Here is a 20,908-nt window from a genome sequence, read left to right on the forward strand (position 1 = left end):
ACGACATTTATACTTAACCCTTAAATCAACCAAAGCATTTTCAACATTCAAACTACCAATTAGACAAGGAATAGTAAAACTCTCTTGATCTTTAAGTTTGCTAGGTTGTTTGTTTTGGAGAATGGTCGAGCAAACTGCATTGGGCACCATAGTCGATAAGTCATCTAACTTCCTCTTGTTTGTTAACAACTCCTTTAAAAATTTTACATACTTTGGCATCTGTGAAAAGAATTCAACAAACGGTAGGTTAATGTGCAATTTTTTTAAGAGTTGAAGAAATTTACCATATTGTTCATTTGTGTGGTCTCTCTTCAATGCTGCTAGATACCAAATTTGAGGTTTGTATTCTCTAACCATTGGCTTTTGCTTTTTCTTGCTTACCTCAACCTCATCATTTTTCTCAATAGCTTCTAGTTACAGCTTCTGTTCAGGCTTGACTAACCCTTCCACACTTTGAACAGTGATTTCATAGAGTTGCTTAATTGGGTTAGTTTCAATATTGCTAGGTAAGTTACCTTGTGGTCTTTTCGAAACTATTTTTGTAAGCTACCCAATTTTATTTTCAAGTCCCTGAATCAATGCTTATTGATTTTTCAAAGTTGTCTCAGTGTTTTGAAATTGAGTTTCTGACACCAAAATAAATTTTGCCAACATCTCTTTAAGGTTCGGTTTCTTCTCTTACTGATAAGGTTGTTGAAAACCCAGAGGGGGTTCTGACCATTGATTTCCTTGACCACCCCAAGAGAAATTTGGATGGTTCCTCCAATCTGCATTATAGTTATTGCTATAAGGGCTATTTTGAAGTCTAGAATTGTTACCCATATGGTTGGCTTGTTCATTCTCTGTGCTAGAACCGAAGGGTAAACATTTTGAATTAATCATCCCTACTTCATTCGCATTGCATTGCATCACCAGGTTCACCTGCGTAGAAAAATTTAAACCATCAATTTTTTATTCATTGCTTCTACTTGGTTTGACAACATAGCAACTGCATCTAAATTAAAAACACCAACTGATTTTATCGGTTTTGTTCTCATGATTTGCCATTGATAGTTATTCAATATCACCTCTCTAATAAACTCATAAGCTTCCTCGGGTGTTTTATTACTCAGTGTTCCACTAGCTGCTACATCAATCAATTGTTTAGTCGAGGAATTCAAACCATTGCAGAAGGTTTGAACTTGCAACCATAAAGGTAACCCATAATAAGGACACATTCTCAATAAATCCTTAAATCTCTCCCATGTATCATATAATGTCTCCAAATCGATTTGAGCAAAAGAAGATATATCATTCCTCAACTTAGTTGTTTTAGCTGGTTGTTTTAGCTAGTGGGAAGTACTTCAACATAAACTTCTCAATCATTTGATCCTAAGTCCTGATAGAACCTCATGGTAAAAAATTTAACCAATGTTTTGGTTTGCTCCTCAACGAGAATGGGAACAACTGTAAGCATATGGCATCATCAGAAATGCCATTGATCTTGAAACTGTCACAAATCTCTAGAAAGTTAGCCAAATGAGTATTCAGATCTTCATATTGCAAACCATCAAACTGTACATATTGTTGTACCATATGAATTGTGTTCAACTTCAGTTCAAATTTTTTTGTAGCAATAGTTAGTCTCACAATACTCAATTCAACCCCAATCAGAGTGGGCTTGGCATTATCAAACATAGTGTAAAGGGCAAGATGCTCAATGGCTTGCTGATTATTTTGTGTAACAGCCCAAAATTGACCCTAGTCGGGAAGTGGTTTCGGGACCGCTAAACCGAGTCACCGAAAGGCTTGAATGTGATGTTTATTGTCTAGAATATGTAATCATGAATGTGTGAAAATTTCAAGCTTCGATTTAGTCGATTGCATGTGAATTTAGTCAATAGGACTTATATGAGAAAATTTTAAAATGTGATAGGTCAATGCATGAGGACCTATTAGTGCATGTGGAAGAAAAAGGGGACTTGCATATCAAATTCCCCCTCCCTAATATGTAGTGGCCGGCCATGCTATGGGTGGAAACATGTCACCAACATGTTGTGTTAGTGATGTATGGTAAGGAAAATAAAATAATAAGCATGATAATTAAATAATGAAAGGAAGGGTGATGAAAAAAAGAAAAAAGAAAAAATGGTCTCATGCATACACCCCATTGCCGTGAGCTAAAGGAAGGAAAAGAAAGGTTTTGTTCATCCTTTTTCAACCTCTTTTGACCGAAAATCCTAAGGAAGAGGATTAGGAGGAAGTTTGGCCATGCATGTAACTAGATTGAGGTATGTTTAATGTTATTCTTTGAGATTCATTTATATTTTAAGTTGTAAGTTCAAAATCTACCTAGCCATGGTTCGAACTTTGTTAAATGATGGAGATGACATTCGGCCATGAATGTTACGTTCTTGGTTGGTATTTTGATGTCTTTGGTGATGAGGTAAGGAGATGGTTGACTTTGAGTGTTTAATAAAAGGGTTTGGATGTGAGAGTGTGTGAGAAGTAGAAATGAAGAGTCTTAGCAACTCCATGAAGGTTCGGCCATGGTAGTTTGAGGATTAGAGATTTTATTTCTTGTAAAAAATTTGATGAATCCTAGTGTGTGAAGTGTTTGAACCAACTAAGGATTAATAGATGCATGGGTACAAAGTAGGAAGAATCGGCTACTATGGTTGACACCAATGCCGAATGTAAAGATGTTATAGTAAATAATGTATGTGATTTGAGTTGATAATGTGAAAAAGGATAATTAGATGCATTATAAATGATATAAAGATTTTAGAAATTATTTTGGTTAGGTGTGTGTATGATTAAGTATATTCGGCAATATACTTAAAGTGAGTACTTGATATTATATGGGAGTATGTATATTCGGCCACATGAGTAAGTATATATATGATGTTAAATTTGATTATGTATAATGGGCATTAAGATGTGGAACTTAAGAAGTGTAGTCATATGTGGAATTACATGATGTTATAGTTGACATTGTACACACATACATCCATTCGGCCATCAACATGAGTAATTAGTGAGGATGGTTGCCGAATATACAAACATACATAAGCATGTGTAATTGAATTATGAATGTTTAACAAGATGGTTAAACTAGTGAATTATTGATTAAGCTCAAGGAGCTAAAGGAGGAGAATCAAGCAAAGGCAAAGAAAAGATCACTGAGTAGCCGAGTTGGAACCGTCTTACCCAACAGAAGGTAAGTCATTAAGCATGTAGTTGGTATTATTTCAAATGGTCATAATGTTTATGTATTGATGCTGAATGGAATGAATAAATATACATATATATATATGCATGTACGTATGTGATGATGAAATTGTTGAATGAAAAGAAAAGAGGTAAGATGTACTGAGTTGTTGATCTCGGCACTAAACGTGCGGGTATAACCATTTATGACCATGAGATTGGCGCTAAGTGCGCGGGATTAAATTGTACAGCACTAAGTGTGCGATTTGACTATGTTGCACTAAGTGTGCGAAATGAATATGATGCACTAAGTGTGCGAATTGACCATGCGGCACTAAGTGTGCGAGTTTGACTATGTAGCACTAAGTGTGCGATTTGATTACGTAGCATTAAGTGTGCGAGTTGATTATATAGCACTGAGTGTGCGGACTCAATATACATTCGTGAATCATTATGGACACTATGTGTGCGACACTATTGAGTCGATCGCGGACAGCGGATCGGGTAAGTGTCTTGAGTACATGGCTAATAGGTGCTATGCTTATACTTGGTGTTGAGCTCGGTAAGTTTGAACCTATGTGACAAATATACTTGAAGTCACGTACATAAAATTTATCGTAGGATGGGTGAAAGGCCGTTTAGTCGTTTGATTGTAACGAAAATAAATTGATTTATGAAAATGCTTCAATGTCCTATTGATGAGTATATGGAATGTGAATGCATGAATTGATATGAAATTGAATCGATAGGTTGGAGGAACTATGGTATGGTTCGGTATGGATGGAGTAAATTGTCTCGTTCCATTTTGTTTCCTCTTGTGATAATGTTATTGATGGATGGTAGTGCATTGCTTATGACTTACTAAGTTATAAACTCACTCGGTGTTTCCTTGTCACCCATTATAGGTTGCTTGGACTCATCTATTTTTTTTTGCGGGGTCAGGCCGTCATCGAAGTCATCACACCGGATAGCAAGTTTTGGTACTTTCTTCTTAGTTGGCTTAGAAGAACATTTTGGCATGTATAAGCTATTACGTTGTGTTTGAACTTTGGCATGTAAACTTTAAGCCATGCGAAAATGGCACGAATGTTCGATTGAGTTGGATCAAGGGTAGGCATGAAATGGACCTAATTACTTTCGTAACAGATGCTGGCAGCAGCAGTGTCATGAGATTGAAAAATCACTAAAAATAGTAGGAGTGGAATTAATTGATGAATAAATTATGTAATCGAAGCTCGATGAGTCTGTTTTCATGAGGAAGTAACGATAAGATCATATGGGCAGTATATTAAGAGATAATCAGATTTTTGTGGGACAGGGCCAGAACGGTTTCTGGATTCCCTGCTCCGACTTTGGAAATTCATTATAAATTAACCAGAGATAATTAGGGGTCGTACCATATATGTACAGATTCCTCTCTGAGTCTAGTTTTCATAGATACAAACGGCATCAGTATTGAAGCCCCGTGCAGGGAGATATCCAAGTCGTAATGGGCAAAGGTCAGTGTAGTCGACCCCTGCAACATGGGAGAATTTGACTAATAAACTGTACTAATTGGCCCGACCAAAAATTCTAGAAAAAAATACATAGATGGGCACATGAGTCTAGTTTCTGGGAAAAATCACGAAACTGATTTTCGAGTTACGAAACTCAAGATATGATTTTTAAAACGACTAGTACACAGATTGGGCAGTGTCTGGAAAATAAATTTTATAAGGGGTTCAAGTCAGTTAACACCTCGTGTTCGACTCCGGTGTCGGTTTCGGGTTCGGGGTGTTACATTTGATTGGTATCAGGGCTATGGTTTAGTCGGTTCTAGGACTACCATAGCGCGTATGAGTTTAGCTATACATGCCGAATGTTAATGTTTAAATGTGTGATGACTTCTGACGGTTGAAATGTTTTTGTTTTGATTAGTAAATGGACCCCGGTGAAGAAAGAACCCTAGCGGATGACGTTGAGAGCGTAGCGGCTGCTTCTGCACAAGGGACGCCGCCTGTTGAGCCTCAGTCATCTGCGAATAATCAAGGTGAGGGGGCTAAACAAGCCTTCTTTGCCATGATGAATGAGTGGGTCGCGCAATATGCCCGAACCAACCCGGCTGTCCAACAATTCCCAAATTTGAATAATCCACCCCAAGAGCCTGTAATGCCATCAGTCGCTGATCCTGTGAGGCTGAGTAAGCCACCTGTAGACTTGATTAGGAAGCGTGGGGCCGAGGAGTTCAAGGCCATAGTAACTGATGATGCCGAAAGGGCCGAGTTCTGGCTTGATAACACCATTCGGGTGTTCGATGAATTGTCATGCACACCCGACGAATGTCTAAAATGTGCTGTATCTTTGTTGCGAGACTCAGCCTACTATTGGTGGAGGACCTTGATTTCCATAGTCCCGAACGAGCGAGTAACTTGGGACTTCTTTCAAACGGAATTCCGAAAGAAATTTATTAGCCAACGGTTCATTGATCAGAAGCGTAAGGAGTTCTTGGAACTCAAGCAAGGCCGTATGACTGTATCTGAATATGAACATGAATTCGTAAGACTCAGTAGGTATGCCCAGGAGTGTGTAGCTGATGAGGTTGCTATGTGCAAAAGATTCGAGGAAGGATTGAATGAAGATTTAAAGCTACTAATGGGTATTTTAGAAATAAAAGAATTCGTAACACTAGTCGAACGAGCCTGCAAGGCGGAAGAACTTGGAAAGGAGAAGAGGAAGGCTGAATTTGAAGCTAGAGATTATCGTAAAAGATCGACGGGTAAAGCTCCGTTCTCAGCTGTAAAGAAGTTCAGGGAGGACATTAATAAGTCGAGGGCGACTGCGGGAATTTCCATCAGGGCAAGACCATCGATGGGCTCCCGAGCTACTTCGGTAGCTAGTGTGGGCAATAATCGTCACGAGAAACCTGAATGTCCCCAATGTGGAAGACGACACCTAGGTGAATGTTGGGGCAAGTCTACTAGCAGGGCCTGTTACGGATGCGGTTCGAAGGACCACTTCATTAGAGATTGCACGGAGCTGGATGAGAAGAATAAGATTCAAGGTGCAAGACCTAGTGGAATGACATCTAGAGGTAGACCACCGAGAATTTTAGGAGGCAGGGGTGGTAGTCAGAGGGGGGCCTCTGATACGGCCAATCGAGCCGAGAACCGTACTCCTGCTAGAGCATATGCCAATCGCACATGAGAGGAGGCATCCTCCCCCGACGTCATCACTGGTACCTTCACTCTCTTTGATACTAATGTGATTGCATTGATTGACCCTGGTTCTACTCATTCATATGTATGCGAAACCTTAGCAACCAGTAAGACTCTACCTGTTGAGTCTACTGAGCTCGTAATTCGAGTATCAAACCCTTTGGGTCAATGCGTACTTGTTGATAAAGTGTGTAAGAGATGCCCTCTAATGATCCGAGAATCCTGTTTTCCGGCCGATTTGATGCTTTTGCCGTTCGACGAGTTTGATGTTATTCTTGGTTTGGATTGGTTAACCGCGCATGATGCGGTTGTGAATTGCAAAAGCAAGACTATCGATTTGAGGTGCGCAAATAACGAAATAATCCGAGTTGAGTCTGCGGACTTAAGGGGGTTGCCAGCTGTAATATCAGCAATGTTGGCCCAGAAATATGTAAGGAAAGGGTGCGAAGCATACCTCGCGTATGTACTTGATGACAAGGAGTTAGAAAAGAAACCCGAATCGGTGCCGGTGGTCTGTGAATACCCGGATGTTTTTCCTGAAGAGTTACCGGGTTTGCCACCTGTTCGGGAGGTAGAGTTTGGTATTGAGCTTGTACCTGGAACTACGCCAATTTCGATCGCTCCGTATCGTATGGCACTAACCGAGTTAAAAGAGTTGAAAGCTCAGTTGCAAGAATTGACGGATAGAGGTTTCGCTCGACCGAGTTTCTCACCTTGGGGTGCACCAGTATTGTTCGTGAAAAAGAAGGACGGAACCATGAGGTTGTGCATTGACTATCGTCAACTGAATAAAGTGACGATAAAGAATAAGTATCCGTTACCGCGTATTGATGATCTGTTCGATCAATTAAAGGGAGCATCGGTGTTTTCAAAGATAGATTTGAGATCGGGTTATTATCAGTTGCGGATTCGAGATTCGGACGTACCCAAAACTGCTTTCAGAACGAGGTACGGTCACTACGAGTTCTTAGTGATGCCATTTGGGCTCACTAATGCCCCTGCGGTGTTTATAGATTTGATGAATCGGATCTTCAGACCATATTTGGATCGGTTCGTAGTTGTGTTCATTGATGACATCTTGGTCTATTCAAGAGATGAGACCGAACATGCTGAGCATCTGAGGCTAGTGTTACAAATTTTGCGGGATAAGCAGTTATATGCTAAGTTCAGTAAGTGTGAGTTCTGGTTAAGAGAGGTTAGCTTCTTGGGTCATGTGGTATCCGCATCGGGTATTCGAGTTGACCCGAGCAAAATTTCAGCCATACTTAACTGGAAGCCTCCGAGAAATGTTACCAAAGTCCGGAGCTTTCTAGGACTCACCGGTTATTACCGACGATTTGTCAAAGGTTTCTCGATGATAGCCACACCAATGACGAAGTTACTTCAAAAGGATGTTAAGTTCGAATGGACGGAGAAATGTCAGAAAAGCTTCGATCAACTGAAAACTCATTTGACTGAAGCTCCAATTTTGGTGCAACCCGAATCGGGTAAAGAGTTTGTCATTTATAGTGACGCATCCCTACTTGGGTTGGGTTGCGTATTGATGCAAGAAGGTCGAGTTGTGGCCTATGCGTCGAGACAATTGAAGCCACACGAGAGAAATTATCCGACCCATGATCTCGAACTAGCCGCCATTGTGTTTGCATTGAAAATATGGCGACATTATTTGTTTGGTGAGAAGTGCCATGTGTTTTCGGATCACAAAAGTCTCAAATATTTGATGACTCAACGAGACTTGAATCTGCGACAAAGACGTTGGCTTGAGTTGTTGAAAGATTACGAGCTTGTCATTGATTACCACCCGGGAAAGGCTAATGTGGTTGCGGACGCCTTAAGCCGGAAATCACTGTTTGCTTTGCGAGCGATGAATGTACACTTGTCTGTTCTACCTGACAATGTGTTAGTAGCTGAATTAAAAGCCAAACCATTATTGACTCATCAAATTCGTGAAGCTCAGAAAGTCGATGATGAATTGGTTGCAAAACGAGCTGAGTGTGTTCCGAACAAGGAATCGGAGTTTCAGATTGATGATGATGGTTGTTTGAGGTTTAGAAGTCGTTTGTGTGTTCTAAGGAATTCAGAACTCATTCCGATGATTCTGAACGAAGCCCATTGTAGCCGAATGTCAATCCACCCGGGGAGCACGAAAATGTACAACGACTTGAAACGTCGGTTTGGGTGGCATGGTATGAAACGAGACATCTCCGACTTTGTTTCGAGATGTTTAATATGTCAACAAGTGAAAGCGGAACATCAAGTGCCTTCAGGGTTACTTCAGCCGATCATGATACCCGAGTGGAAATGGGACCGAATCACAATGGACTTTGTGTCCGGACTGCCATTGTCCGCAAGTAAGAAGGATGCGATTTGGGTTGTTGTTGATAGGCTGACTAAGTCGGCTCACTTTATCCCCGTGCGTATGGATCTTTCATTGGATAAACTAGCCGAATTGTATGTCTCTCAGATTGTGAGATTACATGGAGTACCTATTTCTATCGTGTCGGATAGAGATCCGAGATTCACCTCACGATTTTGGAAGAAATTGCAAGAAGCTTTGGGTACCAAGCTGCATTTTAGCACCGCTTTTCACCCCCAAACCGATGGTCAATCCGAGCGGATAATTCAGATACTTGAGGATATGTTGAGATGTTGCATCCTCGAGTTCAGTAGTTCATGGGAACGGTATCTACCTTTGATTGAATTCGCTTACAACAATAGTTTTCAATCAAGTATTAAGATGGCACCTTATGAGGCTTTGTACGGTCGTAAATGCCGTACGCCATTGTTTTGGACCGAGCTTGGTGAAAGTAAAATTTTCGGAGTTGATTTGATTAAAGATGCCGAACAAAAAGTAAAGGTAATCCGCGAAAGTCTGAAGGTAGCCACAGATCGTCAAAAATCGTATGCGGATTTAAAACGAAAGGACATTGAATATCAGGTGGGAGATAAAGTGTTTCTTAAAGTGTCACCTTGGAAGAAGGTACTCAGATTTAGCCGTAAAGGCAAGTTGAGCCCGAGATTCATTGGGCTGTACGAAATTTCCGAACGAGTGGGGCCGGTTGCATATAGATTGATTTTGCCCCCTGAACTTGAAAAGATTCACGACGTCTTTCATGTTTCGATGCTTCGACGCTATAGATCTGATCCTTCGCACATAATTAGTCCGTCGGAGGTTGAAATTCAGGCTGATATGAGTTATGAAGAAGAGCCGATGCGTATCCTAGCTCGTGAAGTGAAGGGGTTGCGAAACAAAAGGGTTCCGTTAGTAAAGGTGTTATGGCTCAAACACGGGATCGAGGAAGCTACTTGGGAAACCGAGAGCTCGATGAAAGAACGATACCCAAACCTATTTACCGGTAAGATTTTCGGGGACGAAAATTTCCTGAGTGGGGGAGAGTTGTAACAGCCCAAAATTGACCCTAGTCGGGAAGTGGTTTCGGGACCGCTAAACCGAGTCACCGAAAGGTTTGAATGTGATGTTTATTGTCTAGAATATGTAATCATGAATGTGTGAAAATTTCAAGCTTCGATTTAGTCGATTGCATGTGAATTTAGTCAATAGGACTTATATGAGAAAATTTTAAAATGTGATAGGTCAATGCATGAGGACCTATTAGTGCATGTGGAAGAAAAAGGGGACTTGCATATCAAATTCCCCCTCCCTAATATGTAGTGGCCGGCCATGCTATGGGTGGAAACATGTCACCAACATGTTGTGTTAGTGATGTATGGTAAGGAAAATAAAATAATAAGCATGATAATTAAATAATGAAAGGAAGGGTGATGAAAAAAAAAAAGAAAAAATGGTCTCATGCATACAGCCCATTGCCGTGAGCTAAAGGAAGGAAAAGAAAGGTTTTGTTCATCCTTTTTCAACCTCTTTTGACCGAAAATCCTAAGGAAGAGGATTAGGAGGAAGTTTGGCCATGCATGTAACTAGATTGAGGTATGTTTAATGTTATTCTTTGAGATTCATGTATATTTTAAGTTGTAAGTTCAAAATCTACCTAGCCATGGTTCGAACTTTGTTAAATGATGGAGATGACATTCGGCCATGAATGTTACGTTCTTGGTTGGTATTTTGATGTCTTTGGTGATGAGGTAAGGAGATGGTTGACTTTGAGTGTTTAATAAAAGGGTTTGGATGTGAGAGTGTGTGAGAAGTAGAAATGAGGAGTCTTAGCAACTCCATGAAGGTTCGGCCATGGTAGTTTGAGGATTAGAGATTTTATTTCTTGTAAAAAATTTGATGAATCCTAGTGTGTGAAGTGTTTGAACCAACTAAGAATTAATAGATGCATGGGTACAAAGTAGGAAGAATCGGCTACTATGGTTGACACCAATGCCGAATGTAAAGATGTTATAGTAAATAATGTATGTGATTTGAGTTGATAATGTGAAAAAGGATAATTAGATGCATTATAAATGATATAAAGATTTTAGAAATTATTTTGGTTAGGTGTGTGTATGATTAAGTATATTCGGCAATATACTTAAAGTGAGTACTTGATATTATATGGGAGTATGTATATTCGGCCACATGAGTAAGTATATATATGGTGTTAAATTTGATTATGTATAATGGGCATTAAGATGTGGAACTTAAGAAATGTAGTCATATGTGGAATTACATGATGTTATAGTTGACATTATACACACATACATCCATTCGGCCATCAACATGAGTAATTAGTGAGGATGGTTGCCGAATATACAAACATACATAAGCATGTGTAATTGAATTATGAATGTTTAACAAGATGGTTAAACTAGTGAATTATTGATTAAGCTCAAGGAGCTAAAGGAGGAGAATCAAGCAAAGGCAAAGAAAAGATCACTGAGTAGCCGAGTTGGAACCGTCTTACCCAACAGAAGGTAAGTCATTAAGCATGTAGTTGGTATTATTTCAAATGGTCATAATGTTTATGTATTGATGCTGAATGGAATGAATAAATATACATATATATATGCATGTACGTATGTGATGATGAAATTGTTGAATGAAAAGAAAAGAGGTAAGATGTACTGAGTTGTTGATCTCGGCACTAAACGTGCGGGTATAACCATTTATGACCATGAGATTGGCGCTAAGTGCGCGGGATTAAATTGTACAGCACTAAGTGTGCGATTTGACTATGTTGCACTAAGTGTGCGAAATGAATATGATGCACTAAGTGTGCGAATTGACCATGCGGCACTAAGTGTGCGAGTTTGACTATGTAGCACTAAGTGTGCGATTTGATTACGTAGCATTAAGTGTGCGAGTTGATTATATAGCACTGAGTGTGCGGACTCAATATACATTCGTGAATCATTATGGACACTATGTGTGCGACACTATTGAGTCGATCGCGGACAGCAGATCGGGTAAGTGTCTTGAGTACATGGCTAATAGGTGCTATGCTTATACTTGGTGTTGAGCTCGGTAAGTTTGAACCTATGTGACAAATATACTTGAAGTCACGTACATAAAATTTATCGTAGGATGGGTGAAAGGCCGTTTAGTCGTTTGATTGTAACGAAAATAAATTGATTTATGAAAATGCTTCAATGTCCTATTGATGAGTATATGGAATGTGAATGCATGAATTGATATGAAATTGAATCGATAGGTTGGAGGAACTATGGTATGGTTCGGTATGGATGGAGTAAATTGTCTCGTTCCATTTTGTTTCCTCTTGTGATAATGTTATTGATGGATGGTAGTGCATTGCTTATGACTTACTGAGTTATAAACTCACTCGGTGTTTCCTTGTCACCCATTATAGGTTGCTTGGACTCATCTATTTTTTTTTTGCGGGGTCAGGCCGTCATCGAAGTCATCACACCGGATAGCAAGTTTTGGTACTTTCTTCTTAGTTGGCTTAGAAGAACATTTTGGCATGTATAAGCTATTACGTTGTGTTTGAACTTTGGCATGTAAACTTTAAGCCATGCGAAAATGGCACGAATGTTCGATTGAGTTGGATCAAGGGTAGGCATGAAATGGACCTAGTTACTTTCGTAACAGATGCTGGCAGCAGCAGTGTCATGAGATTGAAAAATCACTAAAAATAGTAGGAGTGGAATTAATTGATGAATAAATTATGTAATCGAAGCTCGATGAGTCTGTTTTCATGAGGAAGTAACGATAAGATCATATGGGCAGTATATTAAGAGATAATCAGATTTTTGTGGGACAGGGCCAGAACGGTTTCTGGATTCCCTGCTCCGACTTTGGAAATTCATTATAAATTAACCAGAGATAATTAGGGGTCGTACCATATATGTACAGATTCCTCTCTGAGTCTAGTTTTCATAGATACAAACGACATCAGTATTGAAGCCCCGTGCAGGGAGATATCCAAGTCGTAATGGGAAAAGGTCAGTGTAGTCGACCCCTGCAACATGGGAGAATTTGACTAATAAACTGTACTAATTGGCCCGACCAAAAATTCTAGAAAAAAATACATAGATGGGCACATGAGTCTAGTTTCTGGGAAAAATCACGAAACTGACTTTCGAGTTACGAAACTCAAGATATGATTTTTAAAACGACTAGTACACAGATTGGGCAGTGTCTGGAAAATAAATTTTATAAGGGGTTAAAGTCAGTTAACACCTCGTGTTCGACTCCGGTGTCGGTTTCGGGTTCGGGGTGTTACATTTTGATTATCACCCATCTCTATAGTAGTATCCTTCTCCTCGTGATCGTTTACTATAGTTTGTTGGTTTTGCCTTACGTCTCTAACCTCTCTATGATTTCTGTGAGCAGTTCTTTCAATCTCACCATAAAAAATTATTGGTTCCAACGGGTTTCCTCTAGTCATAAACCAGAAGAACCAGTCAAATCAAACAAACAAAAATATTAAAATATAAAAATTAAATTAAAAAAATCGCTAAATTAATAGAAACAAAGTTTTCCTAATAATTTAGTCCCCGGCAACGGCGCCAAAAACTTGATGTCCACTAAACCAACTAAAATTGTGACAAATGCAAGTGCACCTATCGATAAATAGTATAGCTACGGTGAACAAAGATATCTTCTCACGAGGACTAAAAGGATTAGTAATTACCGTATTTATATTATTTAACTGACAAATCGAAGTAATTGAATTAAACTACAATTAACTAAATTAATTAACTAAGAACTCGACAAAAAACAAATCAAGAAAATAATTGATTAACAACCAAGGAGCGAAATCATACCTACCGAAATGATACCAAGAAAAGAATTCACCTAGATTGCATCTGTCATTATCAATCTGAATTAAATAATTTATTCACTTAATATCTTGACTCGTAGAAATCCCTAAATTATGTTAATCTCTCTCTTCAAGACTAAAAGCAACTGACTTTAGGTTGATTAATTGAATTTTATTTCTAATTAAAACCCCTATTATTTCATTAACTCGATCTATGAATTCTCCTATTAGATTTGACTTTAATCTGGTAGATTTATGTTTATCCTATTTCTAGAATTGCATGCAACTCCACTCAATTATGCTAGATCTACTCTTAAATAGGGTCTGTTCCTCCTCTGAATTAGGCATATCAAATATGAAATAATCCTCTAGAAATATTAAATCAAGAATTAAGCACACATAACTAAGAATAAGATTCAAGTATTTATTACGTAATATAGAAATCAAACGACAGAATTCATCACAAGGTTTATCTCCTTTAGGTATTTAGAAAATTTGTTCATAACCGCGAATAAAAACATATTAAAGTCAGTATAACCACAAGAAATAGAAAAACTCATAATAAACTTTAAAGAAATCAATAAGAGATCTTCAATCTTGGTGGAAATATGCTTCAGAGTCGACTTTAATGATGTTTTACGAGTTATTTTCTTCAATATAGAAACATGAATTTAAAGTATTAAGAGTAAAAAATTCACCATTTTGCATTGATTAATCACCCAAAAATGCATTAAGAACGGGATTAAAACATGTTACTTTTTACACTTATCAATCAAAACTTGTGAGGTTAACTGTTTCTCTAGGTCAAGGAACACCACCATCATTGTTCCACTGTATGTTCTAAAGTCCATCTTGGCCACTTTCTCGACCAACCCTCTGGTCTCTTCTACATATCGTTTCTTATAAAGAAACCCTAGTAAACCCAAGAATCAGATCCAGGCCAAAACCACACTTGGGAAGGGCCTCAACAGATTTAAGTCCATCGTCCACAGCTAGACTATGTGATAGTGACGGAAAACCACCCGAGGTCCCTATGTCAGGCCATCTCGTAGTCCTCATTGTTTTCAAACCGAACCAAAAAGTACTCATTTCCAATCCATTAAACAAAAGGGCTAAGATGGTTTCTAGAGACTCGAAATTCAGTTAAAAAGCACACCATACCCTAAATTACACCCCAACAATTTAACCACCACCGTGGTCTCCATGTCTTTAACTGAAATTCTCTTGATTCAATCAGAGAAATCAATGACTGGAATCCCATTAACAGTTGATTTTAGGATATCTCCATCTTCAAATTCCAAATCCCCGTCAATAGCCTCTGTCGGGTTCATGGAGGGGGTTGAGGATATGGTACTTTTCCCTCCAAGCAATTTGTCCTTCTACGAAACACCACTTACCGGGGCCACATCCACCACCATGTTTTCTACAAGACTTCCATCCGCATCTTTAAATCTTACTTTTTTCGTATTGCGGTCGTCATTGGAGCCATCCCCATCACTTAGGCAACCACTGGGTAAAGGACTAGAGTCATTCATCGTGGAGTGAAAAATCTTATTTTTTTATTACTTTTCATAAAGCTATTTTAATATATAGAACTCTTTAAAGCTTTGGAAAGATCGTTTATTTTTCTCCTCTAATAAAGGTAAGTTTTAATCCATCAAACAAGACTAGGTTTTAATAATGTTAGCGTTTATCGTTTAAAAATTCATGAATTTGAAAAAAAAAAAAGCTGCAAAATAAGTTATATGAACCCCAATGAAAGGCATTAAAAAAAGAATGGGTCATTCAAAACCCAAAAAAGAAAAAATAATGTTATTCAAAACTCAAAAAAGAGAAAATAATGTTATTCAAAACCCAAAAAAGAAAAAAATAATGTTATTTGCAGAATCATAGAAGTTTTAAAAAATTGAGAAAAAAATGTTTTGTTAGAAAATCACAAACCATTTAAGTAATCCTAAGTTTTGGGTGGGATTTAGTTTTTTTTTTCATTCATTAAAAGATTATTTGTTCATAATAGGATGAATATTTTATTAAATTGATCCAGTAGGATTAAATAAGATTAATGTAACATGGTAAATAGTTTTACCGCCAGTAGATCTGAGACAATTGGTCCAAAACAGGATGAGTTAAGGCTAATTTCTCCATAGTATCAGCTAGCTATTTGAAATTGTATGGTGAAAACCATTAGCAACCATTTCAGCGTTTTCCAAACCTTTCTCTGCTATCTCCACACCCGGTTTATGAGCTTGGTTTTAACACCACTGTCTTCATCTATACTTTCACTCTAAATCCAACCTTTACATCATGTTTGCTTGCAGTCGGTAGCTAGTAGAGTGGCCATTTCTAATATTTCCAGCATCCCTTTTGATGAACTTACCTCATTTTGTTTGATATTTTTTTAAAGCTAATGATCAACATCTTATCTGTGTTCTATCACATCATAATTAAAACTAATTATTACGAGAAGCATAACAAATGTTTAATTATTAACCTCAACTACATATCTTAGATTAGTGGCAAAAACTCAAATCAGGGAAAAAAAAAAGCATATAAATAAAGACCAAGGTTGGAAGCTTTACAGCTCATAAGTAAATATTACAATATATGTAACATTAAATTTAAGCAGGATTGAAAAAAAAAATTACAACAGAAATTCACAAGTCATCGTATCTGATAGCCATTAAATTGGGTTGTCCTGGTAATGCTTTCTTTCTTCCTAGTAACAGTGTGATGGATGAGGACAGTACTTTCCCATGGATGGATTATGAGGAGGACCACTACCGCTTGGTGCATGACAAGAAGGATAATATGCAGGACATGAAGGCGGTTTTACTTGGCCAAGATTTCTATATTTCTCCATAACTACAATTTTAACCCCCAAAACCAACACTCAGAAAGAGATGATATATAAGTAATTAATAAAACTTTTATATATATAACTTACCAATTACGGGAGTGTTTGTGGTTGAAGATGGAGGCAAGAGTAGTGAAAGTGATAGCAGTATGACTAGTATACAAAGCATGGAGGACATATGATATAGGCCTGGAGAGAGAGAAATTGATCAGACTGGGTTGTGATTATTTAAGAGGATAAACATCACTTTGGAACTCTATCCTTTAATATATCAGTAAACTGCTAACTATTTCGGATTTGGACTCCAACAGTTGGGTCTAGTTAGTTTATTATTATTTTCACCATTCTTCCTTGAAAATTCATTGCTTCTGTTTCCTTTAATTATTTCAACAAAATTAAAACGGTTTGTTATATATAAATCTATATAACTTGAGTTAATCACATAATATCACTTCTTTAGCATCATACTAAATTAGTAAAAAAATATGAAATTAATAATTAAGTGTTGGAGGGATCATTAAAACCTTTGGAAATTTATTGAAAAAGATTAGCTTCATCAGTATTTTAACTTGCAATATTTAATTGATGTTTATTTAAATAAAATATTTGATATGTTATTTGATTTTATGTTCTTAGCTTTTAATTGTTATGGGTATTTAATAACTTATATCATTTACCTTTTGTATGCTTTAATATTGGATGATTTCATATAAAACATGTAAGTAATGTTGGGATGATAAATGTTTATTAAATACCATTAAAAAAATACATTAAAATGAGGATCCATTTCACGGCCAAAATAATAATAGTAAGGAACCTTAAGTATTTTAGATTTTTGCCTTTCAGTCCTTAGAATCTTTGGTTATTTCCTTTAAATTCATACTTGTTTATATTTTAGTATGTTATTATGTATTAAATTATTTGACATCTATATTATTGTTGTTGTATGTTTGTACTTAGTAACAGTTAAATTTACCATGAATATTAATATCTTATTACTTTTTTATCATAATTATTTGTCACCCATTCGTAAACTGTGTTTAAACAAATTTCTAAGTGCATAAAGTAACATTTTTATTTAACAGAGGTAGTGAATGATTTCTGTACAAGCCCAATTTTGGGCTCAAAACCCCCAATCCCAAACTAAACAAATAACCTACCCATAAACCCAACAGGCCCAAAACCCACTAAAGACCCAAACAAATTAAAACCTAGCCCAACCCAAAACAATTAACAGCCCAAATGCAAGAAGGAAAAGAAAACCCTAAAATTTTCACCCTAGGCCGCCGCCCCTAGGGCCACTTGCCTGGCCACCGCATCTGCTCCCATCGACAGGTCAAATCAACCGCCCAAGCTGCACCTGCAATGCATTAAACAGAAATGACAGAAGCAAGAAAAGAGAATGTTGAATCCGGCTATATATAGCCAAACAGAATGCAAACGGGGGGGATTCCTTTTTTAGTTCTAGATTTTCTTCCCTTTTTTAAAAATAGAAGAGGCAAATAACATCACAAGGCTTGGATATACTTCAAATCGCAAGGAATACAGAAAGACCGAAACCAAGGTCTATTTATTTCTTTTTTTTTCTCTCTTTTTTCCGAATTTACTTGCATATATTATTCTTACTCTAGTAAAATAATACATATATACTCATTAAAAAATATAATAAAAAATATAAAAAAGGGAAAAAATTACTTGAAGCACAGTGGTCGGCACGGCGGATGACACGACGGCCACCGGCCCGCTCCTCGCCGGATTCTGGTACCTGCAGAGAGAGAAGAGAGGATTAGAAGTTTTTTTTTTAGAAGAGGAGAAAGGAAATGAAATAAAAAAAAAATAACTAGTTTATATAGGCTGGCAAAACGCACCGTTTTGCCAGGCCCTTTTAAATCCAGAAACGGCGCCGTTTAGGCTCGACCCGAAGACCCGACCCGGCTGAAAGAGATCCGCGTGTTTTCTATCTGATGGGCTATTTATGCCCGTGGTCCTTCCATGTTTTTCACTCTTTTAATTTAATCCCTTTGTTATTCTTCTTTTGTTTTTAAATTTTGACCATATAAACTTTCCCGATTTTCAAATCGGTCCTTAACACATGGGCGCCGGATGACGGACACGTGTCCAGAGGCTGAAATTTTTGCCTGATAGTCCTCAAACTTCGCGCATATTTTCAATTTTACCCCGCTGTTTTATTTTATTATAGTTTTCACCTCAAATTTCGTTTTTATTCCAATTAAACCCTAATCAGCTTGATTTTAATTCTTTTTATTTTCATTTATGTATTCATTTTATTATTAATTCATTTCATTGAGGTATTTAATCTGTCATTATTATCTTATTTATTGTATCATTTTTGCTTAATACTTATGTATATATATCATATAGTATTATTAATAGTTTTTATTTTTGTTAATGTGTTAGTATGATACGTGCGTATTCTTTCAATATATTATATCCCATACTATGCATATACATATTAACATTATTATGTATGTTTTAAATATTATACTTATACATATATTTATATATCATATTGTGTACATACTTTTAATATTATCACGTATTCATTTTAATACATATGTATATATATATCACGTATATTTCTTCTTAGTAGATACTATATATATAAGTTCTGTTTTATGTATTACGCATATATGTTTCAATATCTAAATATATATATTATATATATACCTTTAATATTACCGTATATCTATTTTAATATATGTGTATATATAGTTTTGCATAAAATCTTTAATCATTTTCTAACATTATTATTATTTAATATATGTGTATCGTACATACACCCTTATAATATTGTGTTTTCCCATATGTTACGTCTATATTTTATTTTTCTTTATATAACTATATTGTGTATTAATATATCTACCTAGCATTATTCTACTATTATTATTTTTTCTAATATATACTATGCATATATCTTTAAACATCATATAAAATATATATACATTTTTATATATCATGTTTTTGTTATACCTATTTTATACATGTGTATATTATTTATATAGTATTATTATTATTTTTATATATGTCATATATTATTGTACTTAATATTTTCACTCGCTTATTACTTTATTTTAATATTATTTATATCATTATTATTCCTACATTTTCACCTATCACCTTTTAAAAAATACTTGTTTTATTCTTTCTTCACTCACATCATATGTAATTTATTCATACCCGTACATATATACAATTTCATGCATCATTTCTAAACTATACCATATATATACTACTATTACATATCTACTTATATAATTGCTAATAGTTGTTTTCAATATTATGATTATTTCTAATGTATGAATTATGTATTTACCCTTAATAGTATATATTATATATTCTCATTATTATCATTACTTTTATCATTATCATTAATCTTTATTATTTGACATATTATTGTTATTGTTATCACTTTCTTCCTTTCTCACTATCATTGCATTATTATTACCCTTTTTTACCTATTTTCTCATTACTTAGTTATTTACGTGTCTTATTCATTCATATTTTCGTTATTATTACGTCTTAAGCATTATGTTTATTCATTTGTTCATATGTGTCTCAATATATTTGCAAACTTACATTATTTGTCATTATTATTATCACCTCTGTTATGATTGTTATGCTTATTAATCCTGCGATTTATTTCTCACTTCACCATGTGATTATGATTACGTTGGTCCTTCATTCAACACATGTAATTGTTCTTTCTAAAATAAAACAAGCTTCGTATTTAGACAATTCGAAAAATCGCGCCCTAACTTACTGGGTTTCGATTTTCTTATTTAACCAAAGTGCGAGATACCTCTTTTAATCACAATACGAGTCTAAAAAATGCTTATTTTGGGAGCTTCGAGGTGTGGTGCCCTAACTTACCAGGTATGACATTTTGATACCTTGAAATAAGATCTTTTGCAAATAAAGGCAATGTTCGGTGTTCGAAAATTCGAGGAAACGTGCCCTAACTTACTGGGTTTCGATTTTCCTCGTTCACCCTAACTAACCGAATATCCTTTTAAGTTAAAATACATCGATTTTAAATAAAAGGCAAGCTCATTCTCAGAAGTTCGAGATGCCATATCCTAACTTACTGGATATGACGTGTCGTTATCTTGAGACGAGAATGTCTTTAACATTTTAATGTTGTTTTGCAAAAGAGGGATCGTATTTCAAATTCTTTCAAGTCTTCAAATTTTCGATACTAAGACACTAATTAATCAACTAGATACCAATTTTGGGCGTATCGAGGGTGCTAATCCTTCCTCGTGCGTAACCGACTCTCGAACTCATTTTCTGATTTTCATAGACTAAAGAAATTATCGTTTTAGTAAATTTTAACTTTTATTAAAATGATTAATTTGAGGTGACCCGATCCCACCTCATCAAAAAGGGATTGGTGGCGACTCCCGTTCTTTCATTCACAAAATTTAAGTCGATTCCCGTTTCAAAAAAAAATGATTACGACAATTTCA

General features: G+C 36.4%; 2 long non-coding RNA genes and 1 other non-coding gene across 3 annotated transcripts; 1 reads left to right on the forward strand and 2 right to left on the reverse strand.

Annotated features, from left to right (window-relative positions):
* The first annotated feature begins 1,197 nt into the window (after positions 1 to 1,197).
* Positions 1,198 to 1,304, forward strand: LOC121209181 (small nucleolar RNA R71). Its single transcript, XR_005904298.1, has one exon. It is a non-coding gene; the product is annotated as a small nucleolar RNA R71 (small nucleolar RNA).
* A 14,813-nt stretch (positions 1,305 to 16,117) lies between these two features.
* LOC107896019 (uncharacterized) lies at positions 16,118 to 16,695 on the reverse strand. The gene is made up of 2 exons (XR_001683559.2): positions 16,512 to 16,695; positions 16,118 to 16,429 (listed from the first exon to the last, which is right to left on the reverse strand). It is a non-coding gene; the product is annotated as an uncharacterized lncRNA (long non-coding RNA).
* Positions 16,696 to 17,478: 783 nt separating this feature from the next.
* Positions 17,479 to 18,651, reverse strand: LOC107896951 (uncharacterized). Its single transcript, XR_001683965.2, has 2 exons — positions 18,117 to 18,651; positions 17,479 to 17,781 (listed from the first exon to the last, which is right to left on the reverse strand). It is a non-coding gene; the product is annotated as an uncharacterized lncRNA (long non-coding RNA).
* Between the last annotated feature and the right edge of the window lie 2,257 nt (positions 18,652 to 20,908).

This window comes from Gossypium hirsutum, chromosome A10, assembly GCF_007990345.1.
Source record: "Gossypium hirsutum isolate 1008001.06 chromosome A10, Gossypium_hirsutum_v2.1, whole genome shotgun sequence".
Classification (NCBI taxonomy): Eukaryota; Viridiplantae; Streptophyta; class Magnoliopsida; order Malvales; family Malvaceae; genus Gossypium; species Gossypium hirsutum.